The sequence below is a fragment of the Ahaetulla prasina genome, chromosome 13 (genome assembly GCF_028640845.1).
Source record: "Ahaetulla prasina isolate Xishuangbanna chromosome 13, ASM2864084v1, whole genome shotgun sequence".
Classification (NCBI taxonomy): domain Eukaryota; kingdom Metazoa; phylum Chordata; class Lepidosauria; order Squamata; family Colubridae; genus Ahaetulla; species Ahaetulla prasina.
This window is the reverse complement of record NC_080551.1, coordinates 4,446,076-4,459,470: the sequence shown is the minus strand read 5'-3', so window position 1 is coordinate 4,459,470 and position 13,395 is coordinate 4,446,076. Positions and strand designations below refer to the sequence as shown.

The window sequence follows — 13,395 nt, the reverse complement described above, 5'->3', positions numbered from 1 at the left end:
AAAAAAAAAAAAGAAAAAAACTTGCCGGCTATCGCGAAACGCAAACTGCGGCCACAGAAACTACGAGTGCAGGACTATCAAGGGAACAGGATCCCTGTTAGTGACCGTCCACGTCAAGTATGGACAGTTCGAAAAACTCTGCCCATCACCATCGTCGATGGGACTCTGCCGAGTTTGTTGGGACTAGACTGGTTCGGGCATTGGGCATGGGAGTGACCGGAGTCTTCGAAATGAAGTCAACCTCAGGGCGAACTCATGAAGAGTTCGAGGACGTTTTCAAAGACTGCCTGGGCAAGTACAAGGAGACCCCTATCTCCTTCAACCTAGACCCTCAGGTTGCCCCTATCTGTTTAAAGGCTAGGAGGGTTCCCTTCGCCCTGAAGCCCAAGATTGACCGGGAACTGGATAAACTAGTAAGCCAGGGGATACTAGTGCCAGTCGACCATGCAGTGGGAGGCCGATAGTCACCCAGTGAAACCAGACGGGTCGGTCAGGATTTGCGCCGATTACAAGGCGACGCTAAACAAAGCTTTGCAAAAGAGCGCTTACCCCGTCCCAGTGGTGCAACATTTGCTACACTCGTTAGGGCAGGGGCAAGTTTTTGCCAAACTAGATTTGGCCCAAGCCTATCAGCAGTTACCCGTAGATAGCAGCACGGCCGAAGCACAAACAATCGTAACGCACAGGGGTGCTTTCAAATGCACCAGGTTACAATTTGGGGTCAGTGTGGCACCAGGGTTATTTCAAAATTTAATGGAGCGGCTTCTGCAGGGGCTCCCCGGGGTGGTACCGTACTTTGATGACGTACTGGTATCCGCCGACAATATGGAAGAACTTGGGGTGCGACTGAGAAAAGTTTTAAGTATTTTCCGGTCCACGGTCTAAAAGTCAAATTAAACAAATGCCAGATCGGGTAGGATCCGTAGAATTCCTGGGCTATCGGATAGACAGGGAGGGGATCCACCCCACTGAGAGCAAGGTTAGGGCAATCAGAAAGGCCCCAGCACCCCAAAACAAAACAGAGTTGCAGGCGTTTTTGGGTCTAGTAAACTTTTACGCGGTTTTTTTAAAAAACAAAGCAACTATAGCCGAGCCGCTACACAAATTACTAGGGAAAAATGCTGCATGGTCTTGGGGAAAGGCAGAAGCTAGAGCACTCGAAGCAATAAAAAACCTCCTGTCTAGTGATAGCCTATTGATCCAATACAATAGCACACTACCATTGGTGCTAGTTTGTGATGCATCCCCCTACGGGGTGGGGGCTGTGCTCAGCCACAGGCTGCCAAATGGCACAGAAGCCCCTATAGCGTTTTACTCCCGAACAATGTCCTCAGCTGAAAGGAACTATAGTCAGTTGGATAGGGAAGCCTTGGCCATAGTCTCCGGGGTAAAGAAGTTCCATGAATATGTGTTTGGTCGCGACTTCGAAATCGTCACAGACCATAGACCCTTACTAGGGTTGCTGGCTGGCGACACCAACGCCCGTGGCACCCGATGGACTATCTTTCTGGCCGCATATTCTTACAAACTGCTACATCGGCCAGGAAAGGAGTTAGGGCATGCAGACGCCTTGAGCAGATGCCCTTTACCAGCGACTGTCGAAGACCCCACTCCGGGCACACCCGTCTTGTTAATTGACTCTTTGGACTCTGGTCCAGTCACTTCCAAGGAGGTGGCTCGGGCTTCTTACAAGGACATTACATTAAGGACTGTAATGGGTTGGGTGCAAAGAGGATGGCCCGCTGCGCCGGGCGGGCGTTTTCGGGAATACGTAAAAAAGCGCGGGGAATTGTCGGTGCAAGGGGGGTGTTTGCTCTGGGGGGATAGAGTGGTGGTCCCAGAGAAATTGCGGAAAAAAGTTCTGGAACTTCTGCACGAAGGCCATCCTGGAATCGTGAGAATGAAGTGTTTAGCCAGGAGCTATGTGTGGTGGCCCTTGATGGACATGGAGATTAGCGATAGGGTTGGGAAATGCCAAGCATGCCAGGAATCCAGACCACTACCACCAACGGCCCCAATCCGAGAGTGGGAGAAACCCCAGGGCCCATGGTCCCGAATCCATATCGATTTTGCCGGCCCTTTCCACGGCCAAACATTCTTAGTGGTGGTAGACGCATTTTCCAAATGGCTGGAAATCATTCTAATGAAATCCATGACCGCAGAGGCTGTAATTTCAGTCCTGCGGCACCTTTTTGTAACACACGGGTTACCAGACACACTCGTTTCAGACAACGGGCCACAGTTCACGGCGACCCTTTTTGAGGTACTTGGCGGAAGGGCATCCGGCATGTCCTCTCGGCGCCTTTCCACCCTGCACGAGCGGCCTTGCAGGCGTTTCGTCGGGTCAAAAAGGCATTGTCAGAATCAGACCGGGGATTGGCAATTAAAATTGACACCTTCTTAGCGGTACAACACAGAACCCCTTGTGTAGCGACTGGCGCAGCCAGCAGAGCTACTGATGGGGAGAAAGCTTAGATGCCCGTTAGACCGGTTAAACCCGAACTATACACCAGACGGGTACAAAACAACACCGGGCAAAACAAGAGAATTGACAGTAGGGAGTTCCGTATGGGCACACAATTATGGTGAAGGCCCAAACTGGCAAAAGGGAACAATAATAGAAACAAACGGGCCCAAATCATATCTCGTAGAAATAGAGGATGGCGGGTTTGGAAACGCCACATAGACCAGTTAAGAAAAGAATAGCCACAAGTCTAGAAACAGACGAAACAGGCCCTGACTATCCAATGATTGAATCCACATCTAACTCAAACCCGACAAAACCGCAGGACTTATCTGAGTTCCAGCGACACCAACCGGTCCCTCCGAAGGAAAGCAGGAACGACGCTGCAAGTAATCCAAGGCCGGATGGCCTGGAGGAGGAGCTGAGAGGAACGAACAGTCCCTCCGGCCAGCTCGACTCACTCCCAGAAAATGAACTGCGCAGGTCCGAGAGAGCTAGGAGGCGCCCTGCGTTACGTGACTACGTAGAAAATAATTATTCATTTTATGTAAATAGGGGTAGGATCCATAGAATTCCTGGGCTATCGGATAGACAGGGAGGGGATCCACCCCACTGAGAGCAAGGTTAGGGCAATCAGAAAGGCCCCAGCACCCCAAAACAAAACAGAGTTGCAGGCGTTTTTGGGTCTGGTAAACTTTTACGCGGTTTTTTTAAAAAACAAAGCAACTATAGCCGAGCCGCTACACAAATTACTAGGGAAAAATGCTGCATGGTCTTGGGGAAAGGCAGAAGCTAGAGCACTCGAAGCAATAAAAAACCTCCTGTCTAGTGATAGCCTATTGATCCAATACAATAGCACACTACCATTGGTGCTAGTTTGTGATGCATCCCCCTACGGGGTGGGGGCTGTGCTCAGCCACAGGCTGCCAAATGGCACAGAAGCCCCTATAGCGTTTTACTCCCGAACAATGTCCTCAGCTGAAAGGAACTATAGTCAGTTGGATAGGGAAGCCTTGGCCATAGTCTCCGGGGTAAAGAAGTTCCATGAATATGTGTTTGGTCGCGACTTCGAAATCGTCACAGACCATAGACCCTTACTAGGGTTGCTGGCTGGCGACCGCCCAACGCCCGTGGCACTTTCGCCCAGATTGACCCGATGGACTATCTTTCTGGCCGCATATTCTTACAAACTGCTACATCGGCCAGGAAAGGAGTTAGGGCATGCAGACGCCTTGAGCAGATGCCCTTTACCAGCGACTGTCGAAGACCCCACTCCGGGCACACCCGTCTTGTTAATTGACTCTTTGGACTCTGGTCCAGTCACTTCCAAGGAGGTGGCTCGGGCTTCTTACAAGGACATTACATTAAGGACTGTAATGGGTTGGGTGCAAAGAGGATGGCCGCTACGGGTGAGCGTTTAGGAATATGTAAAAAAGTGCGGGGATTTGTCGGTGCAAGGGGGGTGTTTGCTCTGGGGGGATAGAGTGGTGGTCCCAGAGAAATTGCGGAAAAAAGTTCTAGAACTTCTGCACGAAGGCCATCCTGGAATCGTGAGAATGAAGGGTTTAGCCAGGAGCTATGTGTGGTGGCCCTTGATGGACATGGAGATTAGCGATAGGGTTGGGAAATGCCAAGCATGCCAGGAATCCAGACCACTACCACCAACGGCCCCAATCCGAGAGTGGGAGAAACCTCAGGGCCCATGGTCCCAAATCCATATCGACTTTACCGGCCCTTTCCACGGCCAAACATTCTTAGTGGTGGTAGACGCATTTTCCAAATGGCTGGAAATCATTCTAATGAAATCCATGACCGCAGAGGCTGTAATTTCAGTCCTGCGGCACCTTTTTGTAACACACGGGTTACCAGACACACTCGTTTCAGACAACGGGCCACAGTTCACGGCGACCCTTTTTGAGGGGTTCTTGGCGGAAGAGGGCATCCGGCATGTCCTCTCGGCGCCTTTCCACCCTGCGACGAGCGGCCTTGCAGAGCGTTTCGTCGAGTGCGAAGAGGCATTGTCCAGACTCAGACCGAGATTGGCAATTAAAATTGACACCTTCTTAGCGGTACAACACAGAACCCCTTGTGTAGCGACTGGCGCAGCCCAGCAGAGCTACTGATGGGGAGAAAGCTTAGATGCCCGTTAGACGGTTAAACCCGAACTATACACCAGACGGGTACAAAACAACACCGGGCAAAACAAGAGAATTGACAGTAGGGAGTTCCGTATGGGCACACAATTATGGTGAAGGCCCAAACTGGCAAAAGGGAACAATAATAGAAACAACCGGACCGAAATCATATCTCGTAGAAATAGAGGATGGCCGGGTTTGGAAACGCCACATAGACCAGTTAAGAAAAAGAATAGCCACAAGTCTAGAAACAGACGAAACAGGCCCTGACTATCCAATGATTGAATCCACAGCTAACTCAAACCCGACAAAACCGCAGGACTTATCTGAGTTCCAGCGACACCAACCGGTCCCTCCGAAGGAAAGCAGGAACGACGCTGCAAGTAATCCAAGGCCGGATGGCCTGGAGGAGGAGCTGAGAGGAACGAACAGTCCCTCCGGCCAGCTCGACTCACTCCCAGAAAATGAACTGCGCAGGTCCGAGAGAGCTAGGAGACGCCCTGCGTACTTACGTGACTACGTAGAAAAATAATTATTCATTTTATGTAAATAGGGGTAAAAAGTTTTCTGGGAGGGGAGGAGTGTAATGTATCTTTAAGGGTTTTGGAGGGAAAATAGAGCGGGAAATAGCACGTTGCTAATTGGCTGAAGCCTCCAGCTGAACTGTATATAAGGAGGGGTTTTTTACCGTTGCTTTTGCTGGGTTCACTATAAACTAAAGAGCTGTTGTTACTCATCTGGTCTCCTGCCTCGTTATTGCCCGAATCTAACAGTGAGAACAATCAACCAATGGAAGAGAAGCTGCCTTCGGAAGTCGTGGGAGCTTCATCACTGGAGGCTTTCAGGAAGAGATTGGACTGCTTGCTTGCTTTTGTTTGTTTGTTTGTTTGTTTATTTATTTATTTATTTATTTATTTATTTATTTATTTATCAACAAGTACAAGATAACAAGTAACAGAATAGACATAGACATGGACACATGAAAAAATTGACACAAAAAGGATATAAATAGGCACATAAAAGGAGTACATATAAATGAGGACAATAGGACAGGGACGGTAGGCATACTGGTGCGCTAATGCACGCCCCCTTAGGGACCTCTTAAGAAACATGAAAGATCCACGGTAGACAGTTTAGGGTAAAAGGTACGTGTCAGCTTCGGAAGCCATACTAGGCCGAAGGCTTCCACACGCAACCCCCCTGCAAGGAGGGTTTTCTGGAACGCTGACATTATGGGGATTAGAGAGACTAACAACAGGAATATGCCAGAAATGGTGTAGGGTCTCCTGCTTGGGTGGGGTGGGGTTGCGCTAGATGACCTAAAAGGTCCCTTCCAACTCTTAATCTGAAGAAGAATCAATTCAAGTTGGTGCGAGTTATCAGTTTGCACTTGTCCCCAGAGGGAAATTGGAGGTTTTATTTTAGAATAGAATAGAATAGAATAGAATTTTTATTGGCCAAGTGTGATTGGACACACAAGGAATTTGTCTTGGTGCATATGCTCTCAGTTTACATAAAAGAAAAGATACGTTCATCAAGGTACAACATTTACAACACAATTGATGGTCAATTTATTTGATTAATTAATTAATCAAATTAATTAATTGATGGTCAATTTATCCCTTCAACAAATATAATCAGGAATCCCCGGTGAAATAGTAAACCATATTCCATTCAAATCAGGTGTTGTGTCTTGTCCGCTCTCACTGCAGCCGGGGTCTGCTTATCTGCTCCCGAACACGGAGGAATGTATGCCTCCCGGCCCCAGTTCTGGCTCCATGCCCAGACAAGCCGCAGAGGAGGGGGCACCTCCCGGTCCCAGCCCTGGCTCCATGCCCAAGCAGGCTGCAGAGGAGGGAGCATCCCCCGGCCCCAGCCCTGGCTCCATGCCCAGACAAGCTGCAGAGGAGGGGGCACCTCCCGGTCCCAGTCCTGGCTCCATGCCCAAGCAGGCTGCAGAGGAGGGAGCATCCCCCGGCCCCAGTTCTGGCTCCATGCCCAGACAAGCTGCAGAGGAGGGGGCACCTCCCGGTCCCAGCCCTGGCTCCATGCCCAGGCAAACGGAGCAGCTAGACCCCTCCCCCTCCTCCACAGCATGTGAGCCTGAGGAAAGTTTACTTCCAACAACAGCTGACTGGAGTGACCCTCGCATCAGAAGATTGGATAGGCGGAGGCAACAGAAGGAAGGGAGGGGCAGGCTTGGATAAGTGCTGAGTCATGGAGCCACACCCCATGGCCTATATAAAGGATCTGCTTTCTGGCAGTCTCTGAGTCAGGCAAAGTCGAACTTATCTTGCTGAAGTCACTTACTGGTCTCCTGCCTGCTCTGAGGACTTTGCTAGGACTTTGGGCAGAGCTGCAGAGGCAAGCCTGATTCGGATTTCCCTGACCCGGCCGTCAGCGGAGGAGTGGGACACGACATCAGGTCTCAGGAGGCGAAAAAACAAAACCACGGCTTTCTTTGTCGGAGAAAACAGCAGGTAAGTCTACTGACCCATGATTTGGAGAAGTTCCAAAGAGACGTCTTTGACACATGCCCTAGCTAAGGAAGAAAAAGCATCCACTGTTCCTGTCGTTGGAGTGACATTTTAGAAGCACGCTGGGCGAAACCTGCTGATGACATTTCCAGTGCAGATTTCCCGGGACTGTAAAAAGCCGAAGGAAAAGTTTGGCCGAGTTGTCTTCTTTTACAATTGCACAGGAGGAAATGGGTGTGACCCTGGCCATGTATCTGGGATTTTGGAAGTCCTTTTCAAGAGGCAATCTTTCTTTCTCCAGCCATCAGCTGCTCGCTAAAAAGAAACTCACAACTTTTACACACAAATCTGTGCCAGAATAAGCTACCTCCGGCAACATCCTAGCCTTCCATCCACCCCACCCTCCCGCTCTCCAGTCTCAACTGTCAGTACCGCTCCTTCCAACACCCCCACCATCAGAACTGATGAAGCTTCTTGGATGAGAAGGGAAATGTTTTCTTCTTCTTTCTCGAGGAAAAAACAGTTGCCTTTTGAAAAGCACCTTTGAGACAGCTATAACCTGGATGATTTAGAATCTCCACAGGGTTTATAAATCAGTTTGTATGGTGCTACTAACAGAAGGCATTTCTGACCTCACCCAAGACCACAGTGAGTAGCTTCTCTCCTTCTTACTCATTCTCATTGCAGGGTCCCTGAAAATCCAGAGGGATACAATCAAGATCAAGGGAGGTACTAATACAACTCTATAAAACCTTAGTAAGACCACACCTAGAATAATATTGCATCCAGTTTTGGTCACCACACTATAAAAAAGATGTTGAGACACTAGAAAGAGTGCAGAGAAGAGCAACCAGGATGATTAGGGGACTGGAGGCTCAAACATAGGATAAATGGTTGTAGGAACTGGGCATGGCTAGTCTAGTGAAGGACCAGGGGAGACACGATAGCAGTCTTCCAATATTTGAGGGGCTGCCACAGAGAAGAGGGGGTCAAGCTATTTTCCAAGGCACCCGAAGGCCAGACAAGGAATAATGGATGGAAACTGAACAAGGAAAGTTTCAGCCTAAAAATAAGGAGAAATTTTCTGACAGAATAATCAACCGATGGAACAGAAGTTGTGTTCGGAGGTTGTGGGAGCTTCATCATTGGAGGCTTTCAGAAGAGACTGGACAGCCGCTTGTCAGAAATGGTGTAGGGTCTCCTGCTTGGGTGGGGTGTGTGGGTTGGACTAGATGACCTACAAGGTCCCGTCCAACTCTGTTAATCTGCAATCTGTTAATCTGTAATAAAATCCAACATGGCACTGTTTTTATCAGTTTGTGTACCTGCAACATTTTAAAATCGCAAGATTATCTCAAAAGGAAAACAGGCTTTAGATTCTGAGCAGCGAAAGGCTCCAGGGCCGTTTTGCAAAGGGATCAGCCTCTACCGAATCCCAGCCTGTCCTACATTTTTGACTAAATCATCACTTAGGACATGTTTTTGGCACGTTCAGCTTGCCCCGTCTGAAAAAATATATATATAATAGGAACCAGCTGCTAAAACACAAAAGCAGGAAGGCAAGGAACAGCCGCTTTTTGGAACTGGGAACATAGAGGGAGAAGAATGTGAAAATCAGGAATTCATTATGAAACCTCTTTGACGTTACAAAAATGTCAAACCTCCTGGAGAACCGCAGTCTCTCCAACAACAATATACTTTTTTTGACTTAAGTTGCAAAAATGTGCCATGCAGGAGAAATTAGGGCAAGGATCAATTCCCCCCCACCTCCTTTTTTTTTTGGCTAAGAATCAGTTAAGCAGAATGTTCCCCTTACAGGGATATGGAGAGTGTGATTGTTAGTGTGTGCGAGTCCACCTTATCTTGCAACCACAACTGAGCTCCAAATTTGCATTGCTAATCAAGATGTTAAATGACTTTGGCCTCAGTTTATAATCTTCCTTGTGCAAGTTCATTATTTATTTATATTTATTTATTTATAATTACATTTGTATACCGCCCTTCTCCCGAAGGACTCAGGGTGGTTCACAGCCAGTTAAAAATACAATAAATACAAATTAAAAACAGAATAAAATTTATATAAGTAGTGGCCAAAGTACTAAAACTAACAATAATAAAAACTAAAACCCCATTTAAAATTACTTATTCAGGCTAGCCCAACTCGATGGAATAAAAATGTCTTCAGCTCACGGCGGAAGGTCCGAAGGTCGGGGAGTTGTCGAAGCCCCGGAGGCAGCTCATTCCAGAGGGCAGGAGCCCCCACAGAGAAGGCCCTCCCCCTGGAGGTCACCAGCCGACATTGCCTGGCTGACGGTATCCGAAGAAGGCTCTCTCTGTGAGAGCACACTGGTCGGTGGGAGACTACCAGTGGCAGTAGGCGGTCCCGTAAATAGCCTGGTCCTAAGCCATGAAGTGCTTTAAAGGTGGTAACCAACACCTTGAATTGCACCCGAAAGACCACCGGGAGCCAGTGCAGTCCGCGCAGGAGTGGTGTTATATGGGAGCCACGAGGTGCTCCCTCTATCACCCGCGCGGCCGCATTCTGGACCAGTTGGAGCTTCCGGGTGCTCTTCAAGGGGAGCCCCATGTAGAGAGCATTTCAGTAGTCCAGGCGGGAGGTAACGAGGGCATGGGTGACTGTGCGCAGGGAAACCCGGTCTAGAAAGGGGCGCAAATGGCAAATCAGGCGAACCTGATAAAAAGCTCCCCTGGCGACGGCCATCAAATGGTCTTCTAGAGACAGCCGTTGATTAAGTGATTAAGTGAATCACTGCCATTGTTAAGTTAATAACACAGCGGTTGAGGGACTCCGGCTTCCCCATTGACTTGGCTGTTCAGAAGGTTGCAAAAAGGGATCACATGAACCTGGGACATTACGACCGTCATAAATGCGAGTCGGTTGAGTTGCCAAGTGTCTGACTTTTGATTATGTGACCCAGAGGTGGGTTTCAGCAGGTTCTGACCAGTTCTGGAGAACCGATAGCGGAAATTTTGAGTAGTTCAGAGAACCGGCAAATACCACCTCTGGCTGGCCCCGCCCCCATCTTTTCTCTGCCTCCCGAGTCCTTTTGCAACCTTCTCACAAGCAAAATCAATGGGGAAACCAGATTCACTTAACAATTGTGTGACTAATTTAATAACTGCAGTGATTCACTTAACACCCACCCACCCCCCAAAAAAGTGGCGAAATTCACTTAACAAATTTCTTACTTAACGTCATAAATTTTGGGCTCAAAATTTTGGCCGTACATCAAGGACTATGGAGGGAGGAAAGGGAGGAAGGAAAAGGCAGCACTTGGATTGCATGGTGGTGGCCACTATCTGGCTTTTTGGACCAGACTGTTGTGGCTTATCGGCCACCGGTCCCTCCAGCAGCCGAATCAGATGAGGAGGAGGAGGTGTAGGATCCTGGGGTCAGCATCAAGGCAACCTGAGAGCTCTGAGGGGGAAGCGGGAATGGAGCTGGCAGAGAGAGAGACAGAGGTGGAGCCTAGGCCGTCCGTCACCCCTCAGATGGAGAGTCCACAGCCTCCAGGTCTGATGAGGAAGCTGATGAGGAAGAGGAGGAACAGCTGGGTCCAGTGCCTGACGCGCAGATGCACAGAAGGCAGAGGGAGAGGAGAGCAGTGGAAATCTATGAGCTGGTCCTTGGGATGGAAGAGCCACCGCTGCTAGTGAAGCTCCACCCTAGCTCTGGGGGTAAAAGGCAGGGGACGGAGATGCATAGATGTGGCAAACAAATATTCATTTCCCTGCCGGACAGACTTGTTAGCCTGTGGTGAGAGAGAAACTTTTTGCCTGGATTGCCAGCACTCCTAACAAAGGAATCTTTTGAGTTCACGTCAACAGGGTTTGTCGTGTTTCGGGAGCTGGGTCAGAACACAGACCCTGCCGTTCCCTCTGCTGCAAAGACCACCAGTCTTCTCAGTGGTGAGTTTCAAATTTTTTTTACTACCGGTTCTGTGGGTGTGGCTTGGTGGGTGTGGCATGGCTTGGTGGGTGTGGTAGGGGAAGGATACTGTAAAATCTCCATTCCCACCCCAGTCCAGGGGAAGGTTACTGCAAAATCCCCATTTCTTCCCGGTCAGCTGAGACTCCGGAGGCAGAGAATAGATGGGGGCAGGGCCAGTCAGAATTTTTACTACCGGTTCTCCGAACTACTCAACATTTCTGCTACCGGTTCTCCAGAACTGGTCCGAACCTGCTGAAACCCACCTCTGAGTCTTCTTCGGTGGGAATCCTTGGAAATCCTTTGCTGGTTGTGCTTCAGAGATTTTCCGTCTCCATGGCGACCGTCTGTGTCTTCTCCATCGGAGAAGAAGGATGCCTTTGCACAGGAAGAAGTTTGCAAATGTGGCTTCGGAAAGAGGATGTGGCGGCTTTCTTCGTCCTTTCTGCGGGCGTCAGATTCCGCAATCGCAGCCATTCAGCGGAGGATCCGGGAAAACCCCTTTCGTCATTTTCTGACGCAGGGATCAAAACCAACCAGAGCAACCGAGTTTTTCCCTTCCGTAAACACCGAAGGACCAAAATATTTGCAGGTGGCCCTTGACTTAGGACCAGAACGGAGCCAAATATGTCCGTTGCTAGGCAAGACCATTAAGTGAGTTTTGACCCATTTCACAACCTTTCTTGTCACTGTGGTTAAGGGAATCCTTGAAGTTGTTCAGTTACGGGCATGGTCGTTGTATCAGGTTTTAACAAAATATAAAATAAAGTATAAAATATTGATGGAAGCGAATGTTTGTAGCTTAGGGCTGAAATGAGGGTTCCTTTGTGCTCTCTGAGCTTGGTTGTTTTCTTGCAAGTGTTTTATTACCAAAGTAGGTAACATCATCAGTTCTGGAAGAATGTGGTGTTTGGGAGGAGGAGGAGGAGGAGGAGGAGGAGGAAGAATAATAATAATAATTTGGAGTCCTTGGTGCTTTCTGTGCTTGGTTGTTTTCTTGCAGGCGTTTTATTACCAAAGTAGGTAACATCATCAGTTCTGGAAGAATGTGGGGTTTGGGAGGAGGAGGAGGAGGAGGAGGAGGAGGAGGAGGAGGAATAATAATAATAATAATAATTTGGAGTCCTTGGTGCTCTCTGTGCTTGGTTGTTTTCTTGCAGGCATTTTATTACCAAAGTAGGTAACATCATCAGTTCTGGAAGAATGTGGGGTTTGGGAGGAGGAGGAGGAGGAGGAGGAGGAGGAGGAGGAGGAGGAGGAGGAGGAGGAGGAGGAATAATAATAATAATTTGGAGTCCTTGGTTCTCTCTGTGCTTGGTTGTTTTCTTGCAGGCATTTTATTACCAAAGTAGGTAACATCATCAGTTCTGGAAGAATGTGGGGTTTGGGAGGAGGAGGAGGAGGAGGAGGAGGAGGAATAATAATAATAATAATAATTTGGAGTCCTTGGTGCTCTCTGTGCTTGGTTGTTTTCTTGCAGGCGTTTTATTACCAAAGTAGGTAACATCATCAGTTTTGGAAGAATGTGGTGTTTGGGAGGAGGAGGAGGAGGAGGAGGAGGTGGAGGAGGAGGAGGAGGAGGAATAATAATAATAATAATTTGGAGTCCTTGGTGCTCTCTGTGCTTGGTTGTTTTCTTGCAGGCGTTTTATTACCAAAGTAGGTAACATCATCAGTTCTGGAAGAATGTGAGGTTTGGGAGGAGGAGGAGGAGGAGGAGGAGGAGGAGGAGGAGGAGGAGGAGGAGGAGGAGGAGGAGGAGGAGGAGGAGGAGGAGGAGGAATAATAATAATAATAATAATAATTTGGAGTCCTTGGTGCTCTCTGTGCTTGGTTGTTTTCTTGCAGGCGTTTTATTACCGAAGTAGGTAACATCATCAGTTCTGGAAGAATGTGGGGTTTGGGAGAAGGAGGAGGAGGAGGAGGAGGAGGGGGAGGAGGAATAATCACATTATTATGTGTCCTTGATGCTCTCTGAGCTTGCTTGTTTTCTTCCAGACGTTTCATTACTCAACTAGGTAACACAATCAGTTGTAGAAGGGAGTGGTGTTTGTGGAGTGGAGGAGGAGGAATGTAGGGTCTTCGGTGCTCTCTGAGTCCAGTTGTTTTCTTGCAGATGTTTCATTACCCAACTAGGTAACAACATCAGGGTAGCACACTCAGACATACAATATATATCTTGCATTTTTTTCTATTGTGCCCGATGGGACCATTTTAATTTCAATCAAGGGCACATTACTGGCTGCAATCGTATATATTCTTCATGCATGCCCTCGACTGGGCAGAAAAAGATGCCAGAATAATGAAGGGGGCTTTGATGACCAAGCCCTTTTCTGCCTCGGGAGCAAGGCTGATGGGTGATGCTGTCCT

At 48.5% G+C, this 13,395-nt stretch overlaps 1 long non-coding RNA gene across 1 annotated transcript; it reads left to right on the top strand.

Annotated features, from left to right (window-relative positions):
• The first annotated feature begins 6,827 nt into the window (after nucleotides 1-6,827).
• LOC131184725 (uncharacterized) lies at nucleotides 6,828-11,745 on the top strand. Its single transcript, XR_009152027.1, has 3 exons — nucleotides 6,828-7,724; nucleotides 10,926-11,006; nucleotides 11,265-11,745. It is a non-coding gene; the product is annotated as an uncharacterized LOC131184725 (long non-coding RNA).
• The last annotated feature ends 1,650 nt before the right edge of the window (nucleotides 11,746-13,395 follow it).